This window comes from Ursus americanus, chromosome 30 (genome assembly GCF_024610735.1).
Source record: "Ursus americanus isolate L20-20 chromosome 30, mUrsAme1.1.p, whole genome shotgun sequence".
NCBI classification, from domain to species: domain Eukaryota; kingdom Metazoa; phylum Chordata; class Mammalia; order Carnivora; family Ursidae; genus Ursus; species Ursus americanus.
In genome coordinates this window covers 27,473,580-27,486,706 of record NC_142156.1, presented here as the reverse complement: position 1 = coordinate 27,486,706, position 13,127 = coordinate 27,473,580, and the positions used below count along the sequence as shown (strand labels likewise).

General features: G+C 39.1%; 1 protein-coding gene across 6 annotated transcripts in view; it reads right to left on the bottom strand.

The window, feature by feature from the left end:
• Positions 1-13,127, bottom strand: part of LOC123803610 (nucleoporin SEH1) — a 168,763-nt gene that overhangs the window by 99,395 nt on the left and 56,241 nt on the right. The gene's annotated exons all lie outside the window — the stretch shown is intronic.

The following is a 13,127-nucleotide window of genomic DNA, read 5'->3' as shown; positions in this document are numbered from 1 at the left end:
GTGGGGACCAGTGGGGCAAAGACACTAGGTAACTTGCTAACAGTGCACCCTGCCCCACGTTCTCCTGCAGACACACCCCTTCCAATACAGTCTTGGCCAGAGCCCATCCAGAGTAGTGCCACAAGCCTGGCAGTATGCAAGCAGCCCTGACAAGGGCCAGCACCACTCCCAAGTGACTTCTGCCCCAGGGAGAGAGAAAGACAACCACACACATGTCAAGACTGTGGTCCCAGCAGTAGGCTGAAGACAGCTAATCTGACTGCAGGCCCCACCAACCAATGAATGCTTCTCAGGGGACAACACAGGGAAAGCACCTTGCAGTTTGGTGCTACCACAGCTCTGGCAAACACCTGGTCTGACTCAACTCAAGCCCAAGGCAGCCCCAGACTGCCCCATTACAACACAGGGACCAAACCCTGACCATAACAAAAAGAAACTCTGCAGATGACTGCACTGAAGGCAAAGTGGCTCAGCCACAACATCAGGGCACATGCAACACACACAGGAGACACCCCATAAGCACCAGATTCTGGTAAACAGGGGAAACTGCACTGGAGGGCACTACAGGACCTCTTCTTCGTAAGGCAGCTACTTTCAACAGCAGGAGATGTAGCTGACTGTCGAACCACATAGAAACAGACACAGAGAGTTAGACAAAATAAAGACAGAGGAATATGTCCCAAATGAAAGAACTGGACAAAAATCAAAGCAACAGACCTCAGATAAATAATATTCCTATAGAGAATTTAAAGTAATGGTCATAAAGATATGCACTGACTAAAGAGTAGAGGACATCAATGAAACCCTTAACAAGGAAATAGAAAACAAAAAAGAACCAAAGTTGAACAATTTAATAACTAAAATAAAAAATACACAGAATAAATAGATGGACTAAGTAGACTAGATAAAGCAGAAATATGGATGAGCAACCTGGAAGACAGAATAATGGGAAAAAATCAAGCTGAACATAAGAGAGAAAAAATAATAACAAAAAAGAGAAAATAGACTTCGGGAACACCATCAAATTTATTACATTCACATTATAGGGATCCCAGAAGGAGAAAAGAGAGAGAAGGGGGCAGAATATTTATTTGAAGACACAATAGCTGCAAACATCCTGAATCTGGGGAAGGAAACAGAAATCCAGAACTAGAAGACACAGACAGCCCCCCCCCAAAATCAACCCCAGGAGGTCCACCAAGACACAGCAATTAAAATGGCAAAAAATAGAGATAAAGAAAGAATTCTAAAAGCAGCAAGAGAGTTAGGGAGCCTGGTTGGCTCAGTCAGTTAAGTATCCAACTCTTGATCTCAGCCCAGGTCTTGATCTCAGGGTTGTGAGTTGAAGCCCCACGTTGGGCTCCATGCCTTAAATAGATAAAAATAAATAAAAGCAGCAAGAAAACAGTTACATGCAAGGGAATCACCATAAAGCTATCAGCAGATTTTTCAGCAGAAGTTTGCAAGTCAGAGGGACTGGGATGATATATTCAATGGGCTGAAAGAAAAAAACATGCAGCCAAGAATACTCTATCCGGCAAGGCTATCATTCAGAATAAAGAGAAAGATAAAGAGTTTCCCAGACAAACAAAACTTAAAAGGACATCAAGACCACTAAACCAGCCCTAAAAGAAATGTTAAAAGGGAGTTCTTTAACTGGAAAGACCATAAGTAGGAGTATGGAAAATAAAAAGCACAAAAGCAGTAAAAATAAGTATATCTAGAAGAATTAGTCAAGGGATTCACAAAATAAAAGGATGTAAAGCATGAAACATACCTAAAACATACACATATACCTAAAACGTGGAGGGGAGAGAAGTAAAGAACGGGTTGAAACTTAAGCGACCATCAAATTAATAGACTGCTATAAGCAGAAGATGCTATATACAAACCTAATGATCAGCACAAATCAAAACTCAGTAATAGATAAAGACATAATAAAAAGAAAGGAATCCAGTACATCACTAAAGCCTGCCACCCAATCCTGAGAGAAGAGAGCAAGAAACAGAGAAAAACTACATAAACAGACATAAAACAAGTAACAAAATGGCAGTAAGTACATACTTATCAATAATTACTTTGAATGTAAATGGACTAAACACTCCAATCAAAAGATACATGGTGACAGAGCGGATGAAAAAGCAAGACCCATCTATAAGCCTAAAAAGAGACTCATTTTAGACCTAAAGAAACATGCAGATTGAAATTGAAGGGAAGAAGCATTTATCACGCAAAAGGAAGTGAAAAGAGAGCCAGGGTAGTAATACTTGTGCATCAGATAAAACAGGCTATAAAACAAAGAAGATAACAAGAGACGAAGAAGGACACTATATAAACATAAAGGGGACAATCCAACAAGATATAACAATTATAAATATATATGCACCCACCATGGAAGCACCCAAATACATTAAGCAACTGATAACAAATATGCAAAATGTAATCAACAGTAACACAGTAACAATAAAGAGCTGTAACACCCCACTTACAGCAATGGATAGATCATCCAAACAGAAAATCAACAAAAAAACAAAGACTTTGAATGACACACTGGACCAGATGGATCTAATAGATATATTTAGAACATTCCATCCTAGAACAGCAGAATACTTTGCAAGCACACAAGAAATATTCTCCAGAATAGATTACATATTAGACCACAAAACAAGTCTCAGCAAATTCAAAAAGACTGAAGTCATACCATGCATCTTTGCTTACCATAACACTATGAAACTAGAAATGAAACACAAGAAACTATCTGGAAAGAACACAAATACAGGGAAATTAAATAACATGATACTAAGCAATAAATGGGTCAACCAAGAAATCAAAGAGGAAATCAAAAAATACCTGAACAAATTAAAATGAAAATACAACGGTCCAAAATCTTTGGGATGCAGCAAAAGCTGTTCTAAAAGGAAAGTTTATAACAGTACAGACCTATCTCAAGAAGCCAAGAAAAATCTCAAATAAACAATCTAACCTTACAAAAAAAGGAGCTAGAAAAAGAAGAACAAACAAAATCCCAACCAGTAAATGGAAGAAAATAATAAAGATTAGAGTAGAAATAAATGAAATAGAAACTAAAAAAACAATAGAACAGATCAATGAAACCAGAAGCTGGTTCTTTGAAAAAATCAACAAAATTGATAGATTTTTAGTAGTACTCATTAGAGAATATTATGAAAAATTATATGCCAACAAACTGGGACAACCTAGAAGAAATGGATAAATTCACAGAAACACATAACATCCCAAAAGTGAATCAGGTAAAAATAGGAAAACTGAACAGACTGATTACCAGCAAAGAAATTTATTTTATCTTTTTAAGATTTTATTTATTTATTTGAGAGAAAGAAAGCACATGAGAGAGAGGAGAGGCAAGGGAGAGGGAGAAGCAGACCCCCCAACAGCAGGGAGCCCGATGTAGGACTCAATCCGAGGACCCAAGGATCACGACCTGAGCTGAAGGCAGACACCCAATCAACAGAGCCACCCAGGGACCTCATCATCAAAGAAATGTAATTAGTAATCAAAAACACCCAACCAAAGTCTAGGACCAGATGGCTTCACAGGTGAATTCTACCAAACATTTAAAGGGAAGTTAGTATCTAATCTTCTCATTCTCAAACTCTTCCAAAAACTAAAAGAGGAAAGAAAGCGTCAAATTCACTCTATCATTACCCTGATACCAAAATCAGATAAAAACACTACAAAAAAAGAACTACAGGTCAATATCCCTGATGAACAGAGATGCAAAAATCCTCCACAGAATATTAGCAAACTGAATCCAACAATACACTAGAAAGAATCACTCATCACAATCAAGTGAGGTTTATTCTGGGATGCAAGGGTGGGTTGATACTCATAAATCAAGCAACATGATACATCACATTAAGAAGAGAGAAGATAAAAACCACATGAACATCTCAAAAGAAGCAGAAAAGGCATTTGACAAAGTACAGCATCCATTCATGATAAAAACCCTCCACAAAGTAGGTTTGGAGGGAACATACCCCAACATAATAAAGGCCATATATGAGAAGCCCACAGCAAACATCACACTCAATGGGGGAAAACTGATGAAAGCCTTTCCCCTAAGGTCAGGAACAAGACACAATGTCCACTCTAACCATATTTATTCAACATAGTACTAAAAGTCCCAGCCACCACAATCAGACAACAAAAAGAAATAAAAGGAACCCAAACTGGTAAGCAAGAAGTAAAACTTCCACTATTTGCAGATGACATGATACCATGTATATATAGACTACCCTAAAGACTCCACCAAAAAAACTACGAGAACTGATAAATGAATTCAGTAAGGCCACAGGATACAAAATTGATTTCTATACATTAATAATGAAGTAGCAGAAAGAGAAACTAAAAATCCCATTTACCACTGCACCAAAAATAATAAAATACCCGGGAATAAACTTAGCTAAGGAGGTGAACAACTTGTACTCTGAAAACTCTAAAACACTGATGAAAGAAATTGAAGACAACACAAACAAATGGAAAGATATTCATACTCATGGACTGGAAGAACAGATATTGTTAAAATGTGCATATGACCAAAAACGATCTATAGATTTAATGCAATTCCTATCAAAATACCAACAGTGTTTTTCACAGAGCTAGAACAAACAATCTAAAGTTTGTAAGGAAACACAAAAGTCCCCCAATAGCCAAAGCAATCTTGATAAAGAATAACAAAACCAGAGGTATCACCATCCCAGATTTCAAGATATACAACAAAGCTGTAGTAATCAAAACAATATGGTCCTGACACAAAAATACATATATGAAGATAACAAAACAGAAAGACCACAGACAAATTCACAATTATATGGTCAATTAATCTTCGACAAACAAGGCAAGAATATACAATGGGAAAAGAGCCTCTTCAACACATGGTGTTGGGAAAACTGGACAGCAACATGCAAAAGAATGACACTGAACCACTTTCTTACACCAAACACAAAAATAAACTAAAAATGGGTTGAAGACCTAAATTTGAGACCTGAAACCATAAAAATCCTAGAAGAGATCAGAGGCAGTAATTTCTTTGACAGTGGCCAAAACAATTTTGTAGCAATGTCTCCTGAGGCAAGGTAAATAAAAGCAAAAATAAACTCTTGGGACTACATCAGAATAAAAAGCTTCTAAATAGCAAAGGAAACAATCAACAAAATATGTGATAAAGGGTTAGTATCCAAAACATATGAAGAACTAATATAACACCAAAAAACCAAATAATCCAATTTTTAAAAATGGGCCAAGACATGAACATACATTTCTGCAAAGACGACATACAGGTGGCCAACAGACACATGAAAAGATGCTCAACATCAATCATCACCAGGTAAATGCAAATCAAAACCACAATGAGATATCACCTCATACCTGCCACAATGGCTAATATCAAAACCACGAGAAAACAACAAGAGCTGGCAAGGGTATGGAAAGAAAAGAACCCTCCTGCACTGTTGGTGGGAATGTAAACTAGCACAGCCACTGTGGAAAACAGTATGGAGGTTCCTCAAAAAATTAAAAATACAACTACCCTTCAATCCAACAATTACACTATTGGGTACTTATCTAAAAAATACAAACAGAGAATCCAAGATGGCAGAGGAGTAGGAGACCTTAGCTTTGTCTGGTCCCAGGAATTCTATCAAATCATTCTGAACACCTGTGAACTCAATTGGAGATCTAAGAAAAGAACTGCCGCAATTCTATAAATAGAAAAGTGACAACTTTCTGCAAGGAACAAGGTGTAGAGAAGTGAACCCGAGCCGAATATATGGCAAGATAAACTGCGGGGGTGGGGGGGAGCCTCCATAAGCCACCTACTCTGAAGTGACATAGCAGCGGAGTGCAAAATCAGAACTTTTAGAAGTCTGCTACAGTGAGGGACAACCCTGCCTGAAAGGTGTGCCGGTGGCAAAGCGGGTCAGAATCCTAGCTGGGACAGTGTGGTCTCAGGATCCCCGGGGTCACAGAAAAAATGGAGGTGCCTGAGTGCAGAAGCATTACCAAGCACTGGAGCAGGGAAGCTGGCTGTAATCAGTGAGCACAGAAGTGGGCTTTCAGCTCAGGGTTGCCATAAACCACCAACTGCAGCCAGGTCAGGTGACTGCTCTCCAAGTAGGGACCCAGCAAGCCACAGAACCACATGAGAACCGCCTCCCTTCCCCAGGATGAGTGGTATGGGTGTGCACTGCAGGAGTCAGCAAGGTTTGGAGAGAAGCAGGGTCACCTCCCTGGGACAGAAACACTCGCTCACAGGCTGGGTGAGCATGGGATACTGACAGCGACCAGGGAGACAGCAGTGATTTACTGCTTCTCCCCGAGGGTGCACTGAGGAGTGGGAGGAACAAACTTTTGGCTCAGGCTGTAGACTGGGAGGCAGTCATGTTCATTCTCATCCTCTAAAACTGTTTGGAAAGCCGTTAGGGACCAAAAGCCACACAGAGCAATCCAGAGCAGCCTGGCCCCATGGCAAGGGTGGTGTAATTCCACCCGGAGCAAACACACCTAAGAATCAGCAAAACAGGCCCCTCCCCCAGAAGACCAGCAAGAACATCCTGCTAAGACCAAGTTTACCAATCAGACAGAATGGCAAAATTCCAGGGCTAGGGGAAAATAGAGAATTCGTTGTTTTTTTCCCCTCATGACTCTTTAGTCTTTCAATTTTTTTTCTCTTTCCTTTTCAATCAATTTCTTATCAACTCTTTTTTAAGTCTTTTTAAATTTTTATTCTTAAATTTACATTCTATCATTTCTTTGTATTTAATTTTATATCTGTATATATAAAAGTTTTTCATTCTTTACATTTTTGGGATGCGGTTTCTTCTAACAAACAGAACAAAACACACACAGAATCCAGCATATTGCTCTGTTCTAGTCACCTGACTATATTCTCTCTCTTTTTTTTCCGATTTCAGGTCTCTTCTGATTTGTTTAGTGGACATTTTTCTGGGATTGCTGTTGCCATTTTAGTATTTTGTTCACTCGTTCATCTATTCTCTGGAAAAAATGACAAGGGATACCTGGATGGCTCAGTCCATTAAGCACCTGCCTTTGGCTCAGGTCATGATCCCAGGGTCCTGGGATCAAGCCCACCTTGGGCTTCCTGCTCTGCGGGGAGCCTGCTTCTCCCTCTCCCTCTACCTGCTGATCACCCTGCTTGTGCTCTCTCTATATGTCACTGACAAATAAGTAAAATCTTAAAAAAAAAAAAATCCATCTTTAAAAGAAAGAAAGAACAACAAGATGGAAAAACTCACCTCAAAAAAAGAGAACAAGAGGCAGTACTGACTGCTAAGGACCTAATCAGTATGGACATAAGTAAGATGTCAGAACTAGAGTGCAGAGGGGCGCCTGGGTAGCGCAGACGTTAAAGTGTCTGCCTTCGGCTCAGGGCGTGATCCCGGCGTACCGGGATCGAGTCCCACATCGGGCTCCTCTGCTAGGAGCCTGCTTCTTCCTCTCTCACTCGCCTGCTCTGTTCCCTCTCTCGCTGGCTGTCTCTCTTTCACATAAATAAATAAAATCTAAAAAAAAAAAAAAAAAAAAAAAAGAACTAGAGTGCAGAATATAAAGATACTAGCTGGGCTTGAAAAAAAGCAGAGAACACACTAGAGAATTCCTTTCTGGAGAAACAAACAATAATCTAATCAAGCCAAAATCAAAAAGCTATTATGAAATACAATAAAAAAGGGAGGCTCTGCCTGCTAGGATAAATGAGACAGAAGAGAGAATTAGCGATATAGAAGACAAAATGATGGAGAATAAAGAAGCTGAGAAAAAGAAACAACAACTGGATCATGAGGGGAGAATTTAAGTGATAAGTGATACCATAAAGCAAAAGAACATTAGAATTGGGATCCCAGAAGAAAAGAAAGAAAGATGGGCAGAAGGTATACTGGAGCAAATAATAGTTGAGAACTTCCCGAATCTGGGGAAGGAAACAGGCATTCAAGTCCAGGAGGCACAGAGAAGCCCCCTCAAAATCAATAAAAATAGGTCAACACCCTGACATCTAATAGTGAAGCTTGCAAATTTCACAGATAAAAGAGAAAATCCTGAAAGAGGCTCAGGACAAAAGGTCCTTAACCTACAAGGGTAGACACATAAGGCTAGCAGCAGACCTATCCACAGAGACCTGGCAGGCCAGAAAGGACCAATATAATATATTCAAGATGCTAAATGAGAAAAATAGGCAGCTGGCTGTCACTCAGAATGAAAGGGGAGATAAACAGCTTCCAGGACAAACAGAAACTAAAAGAATTTGTGATCACTAAATCAGCCCTGCAAGAAATATTAAATAGGGTATCCTGTAAGCAAAGAGCTAGCCCAAAAGTAACACAGACCAGAAAGGAACAGACACAATATACACTAACAGTCACCTTATAGGCAATACAGAGACACTAAATTCATATTTTTCAATAGTTACCCTGAATGTAAATGGGCTAAATGCTCCAATCAAAAGACACAGGGTATCAGATTGGATAAAAAAGCAAGACCCATCAATATGCTGCTTATAAGAGACTCATTTTAGACCCAAATACAACTCCAGACTTAAAGTGAGGGGGTGGAAAACCATTTATCATGCTAATGGACATCAAAAGAAAGCTGGGGTGGCAATCCTTTTATCAGAAAATTAGATTTCAGGGGCGCCTGGGTGGCTCAGTCGTTAAGCGTCTGCCTTCAGCTCAGGGCGTGATCCCAGCGTTCTGGGATCGAGCCCCACATCAGGCTCCTCCGCTGGGAGCCTGCTTCTTCCTCTCCCACTCCCCCTGCTTGTGTTCCCTCTCTCGCTGGCTGTCTCTCTCTCTGTCAAATTAATAAATAAAATCTTTAAAAAAAAAAAAAAAAAAGAAAATTAGATTTCAAACCAGACTGTAATAAGAGATGAGGAAGGACACTATATCATACTTAAAGGGTCTATCCAACAAGAAGATCTAACAATTGTAAATATTTATGCCCCTAACATGGGAGCAGCCAATTATATAAGCCAATTAATAACAAAATCAAAGAAATACATTGACAATAATACAATTATAGTAGGGGACTTTAACACCCCACTCACTACAATGGACAGATCATGTAAGCAAAAGATCACCAAGGAAATAAGGGCTTTAAATGACACACTAGACCAGTTGGACTTCACAGATATATTCAAAACATTCCCTCCCAAAGGAACAGAATACACATTCTTCTTGAGTGCACATGGAACATTTTCCAGAATAGATCACATACTGGATCAAAAATCAGGTCTCAACCAGTACAAAAAGATTGGGATCAATCCCTGCATATTTTCAGATCACAATGCTTTGAAACTGGAATTCAATCACAAGAGGAAATTTGGAAAGAACTCAAATACATGGAGGTTAAAGAGCATACTACTAAAGAATGAATGGGTCAACCAGAGAATTAAAGAAGAATTTAAAAAATTCCTGGAAGCAAATGAAAACGACAACACAACTGTTCAAAACCTTTGGGATGCAGCAAAGGCGGTCCTAAGAGGGAAGTATACAGCAATACAAGCCTTTCTCAAGAAACAAGAAAGGTCTCAAATACATAACCTAACCTTACACCTAAAGGAGCTGGAAAAAGAACAGCAAATAAAGCCTAAAACAAGCAGGAAAAGAGAATTAATAAAGATTAGAGCAGAAATCAATGAACTAGAAATCAAAAGAACAGTAGAAGAGATCAATGAAACTAGGAGCTGGTTCTTTGAAAGAATTAATAAGATTGATAAACACCTGTCCAGACTTATCAAAAAAAGAAAAGAGAAAGGACCCAAATAAATAAAATCATAAATGAAAGATGAGAGATCACAGCCAACACCAAAGAAATACAAACAATTATAAGAACATATTATGAGCAACTTATATGCCAACAAATGAGGCAGTCAGGAAGAAATGGCTGCATTCCTAGAGACGCACAAACTACCAAAACTCAAACTGGAAGAAATAGAAAACCTGAGCAGGCCCATAACCAACAAGGAAACTGGAACAGTAATCAAAAATCTCCAAACAAACAGGAGTCCAGGGCCAGATGGACTCCCAGCAGAATTCTATCAAACATTTAAAGAAGAATTAATACCTATTCTTCTGAAGCTGTTTCAAAAAACAGAAATGGAAGGAAAACTTCCAAACTCATTTTATGAGGCCAGCATTACCTTGATCCCAAAACCACACAAAGACCCCACTAAAAAGAAGAATTACAGACCAATATGTCTGATGAATATGGATGCAAATATTCTCACCAAAATATTGGACAATTGGATCCAACAGTACACTGAAAGGACTATTCACGACGACCAAGTGGGATTTATTCCTGGGCTGCCAAGGTGATTCAACATCTGCAAATCAATCACTATAATACACCACATTAATAAAAGAAAGGACAAGAACCATATCATCCTCCCAGATGCAGAAAAAAGCATTTGACAAAGTACACCATCCTTTCTTGATTAAAACTCCTCACAGCGTAGGGATAGAGAGAACATGCCTCAATATCATAAAAGCCATATACAAAAAGCCCACAGTGAATAGCATTCTCAATGGGGAAAGACTGAGAGAGAGCTTTGCCCCTAAGGTCAGGAACACAGCAGGGATGCCCACTCTCACCACTGTTGTTTAACATAGTACTAGAAGTCCTAGCCTCAGCAATCAGACAACAACAACAAAAAAATAAAAGGCATCTGAATCAGCAAAGAAGTCAAACTCACTTTTCACAGACACCATGATACTCTATGCGGAGAAAACAAAAGACTCCACCCCAAAATTGCTAGAACTCATACAGGATATAAAATGAATGCACGGAAATCAGTTGCACATCTATACACGGAGACAGAAGAAGGAGCAATTAAGGAGTCGATCCCATTTACAATTGTACCAAAAACCATAAGATACCAGGAATGATCCTAACCAAAGAGGCAAAGGATCTGTACTCAGAAAACTACAGAACACTCATGAAAGAAATTGAGGAAGACACAAAGAAATGGAAAAACGTTCCATGCCCATGGATTCGAAGAACAAATATTGTTAAAATGTCTATGCTACCCAGAGCAATCTATACATTCAATGCAATCCCTAACAACATACCATCAACTTTTTTCATAGAGCTGGAACAAATAATCCTAAAATTTGTATGGAGCCAGAAAAGACCCCGAATAGCCAAAGGAATGTTTAAAGAGTGAACCAAAGCTGGTAGCATCACAATTCTGGACTTCAAGCTCTATTACAAAGCTATAATCATCAAGACGGTATGGTACTGACACAAAAACAGATACAGAGATCAATGGAACAGAATAGAGAACCGAAAAGTGAACCCTCAACTCTACAGTCAAGTAATCTTTGACAAAGCAGGAAAGAATATTCAATGGAAAAAAGACAGTCTCTGCAACAAATGGCGTTGGAAAAACTGGACAGCCACATGCAGAAGAATGAAACTGGACCATTTTCTTACACGATACACAAAAATAGACTCAAAATGGATGAAAGAGCTAAACCTAAGACAGGCATCCATCGAAGTCCTAGAGGAGAAAACAGGCAGCAACCTCTGTGACCTTGTTCACAGCAACTGCTTGCTAGACACGTCTCCAAAGGCAAGGGAAACAAAAGCAAAAATGAACTACTGTGACTTCATCAAGATAAAAACCTTTTGCACAGCAAAGGAAACAGTCAACAAAACCAAGACAACCAAGAGAATGGGAGAACATATTTGCAAATGACATATCAAATAAAGGGCTATTATCCAAAATTTGTAAAGAACTTATCAAACTCAACACCCAAAGAACGAATAATCCAATCAAGAAATGGGGGAAGACATGAACAGACACTTCTCCAAAGAAGACATCCAAATGGCCGATAGACACGTGAAAAAGTGCTCCACGTCACCTGGAATCAGGGAAATACAACTAAAACCACAACAAGATACCACCTCACAGCAGTCACGATGGCTAAAATTAACAAATCAGGAAATGACAGATGTTGGCGAGGATATGGAGAAAGGAGAACCTTCCTATATTGTTGGTGGGAATGGAAGCTGTGCATCTACTCTGGAAAACAGTATGGAGGTTCCTTGAAAAGTTGAAAATAGAGCTACCCTATGACCCAGCAATTGCACTACTAGGTATTTACCACAAAGGTACAAATGTAGTGATCCGAAGGGGCACCTGCACCCCAGTGTTTATGGCAGCAATGTCCACAATAGCCAAATTATGGAAAGAGTCTCAATGTCCACTGACAGATGAATGGATAAAGAAGATGTGGTATATATACACAATGGAATACTATTCAGCCATCAAAAATATGAAATTTTGCCATTCGCAAGGATGTGGATGGAACTAGAGGGTATTATGCTCAGCAAAATAAATCAATCAGAGAAAAACAATTATCTTATGATCTCACTCTTATGTGGAATTTAAGAAGCAAAACATAGGAGCATAGGGGAAGGGAGGGAAAGATAAAACGAGATGAAATCAAAGAGGGAGACAAATCATAAAAGACTTAATCACAGAAAACAACCTGAAGGCTGGTGGGGTTGGGGGGATGGGGTAACTGGGTGATGGACATTAAGGAGGGCATGTGATGTAATGAGCACTGGGTATTATATAAGACTGACGAATCACTGAACTCTACCTCTGAAACTAATTATATACTATATGTTAATTAACTGAATTTAAATTTTAAAAATTTTAGAAATTTAAAAAAATAAGGGAAAATAAATAAAATTTAATTAACCCAATCAAAACAAAACAAACAAATAAAAACAAAAACACTAATTCCACGGGCTACATGCACTCCTGTGTTTATTGCCTCATTATTTAGAATAACCTAACTATGGAAGCTGCCCAAGTGTCTATCAATAGACGAATGGATAAATAAGATGTGGTTCAAACACACACACACACACACGCATGCACACACACAAAGGAATAATAGTCAGCCATAAAAGAGAATAAAATCTTGGGGCGCCTGGGTGGCTCAGTCGGTTAAAGATCTGCCTTCGGCTCAAGTCATGATCTCGGGTTCCCTGATCAGCAGGGAGTCCACCTCTATCTCTGACCCTCCCCCATGCTTGTCCTCTTTCTCTCTCTCAAATAAATA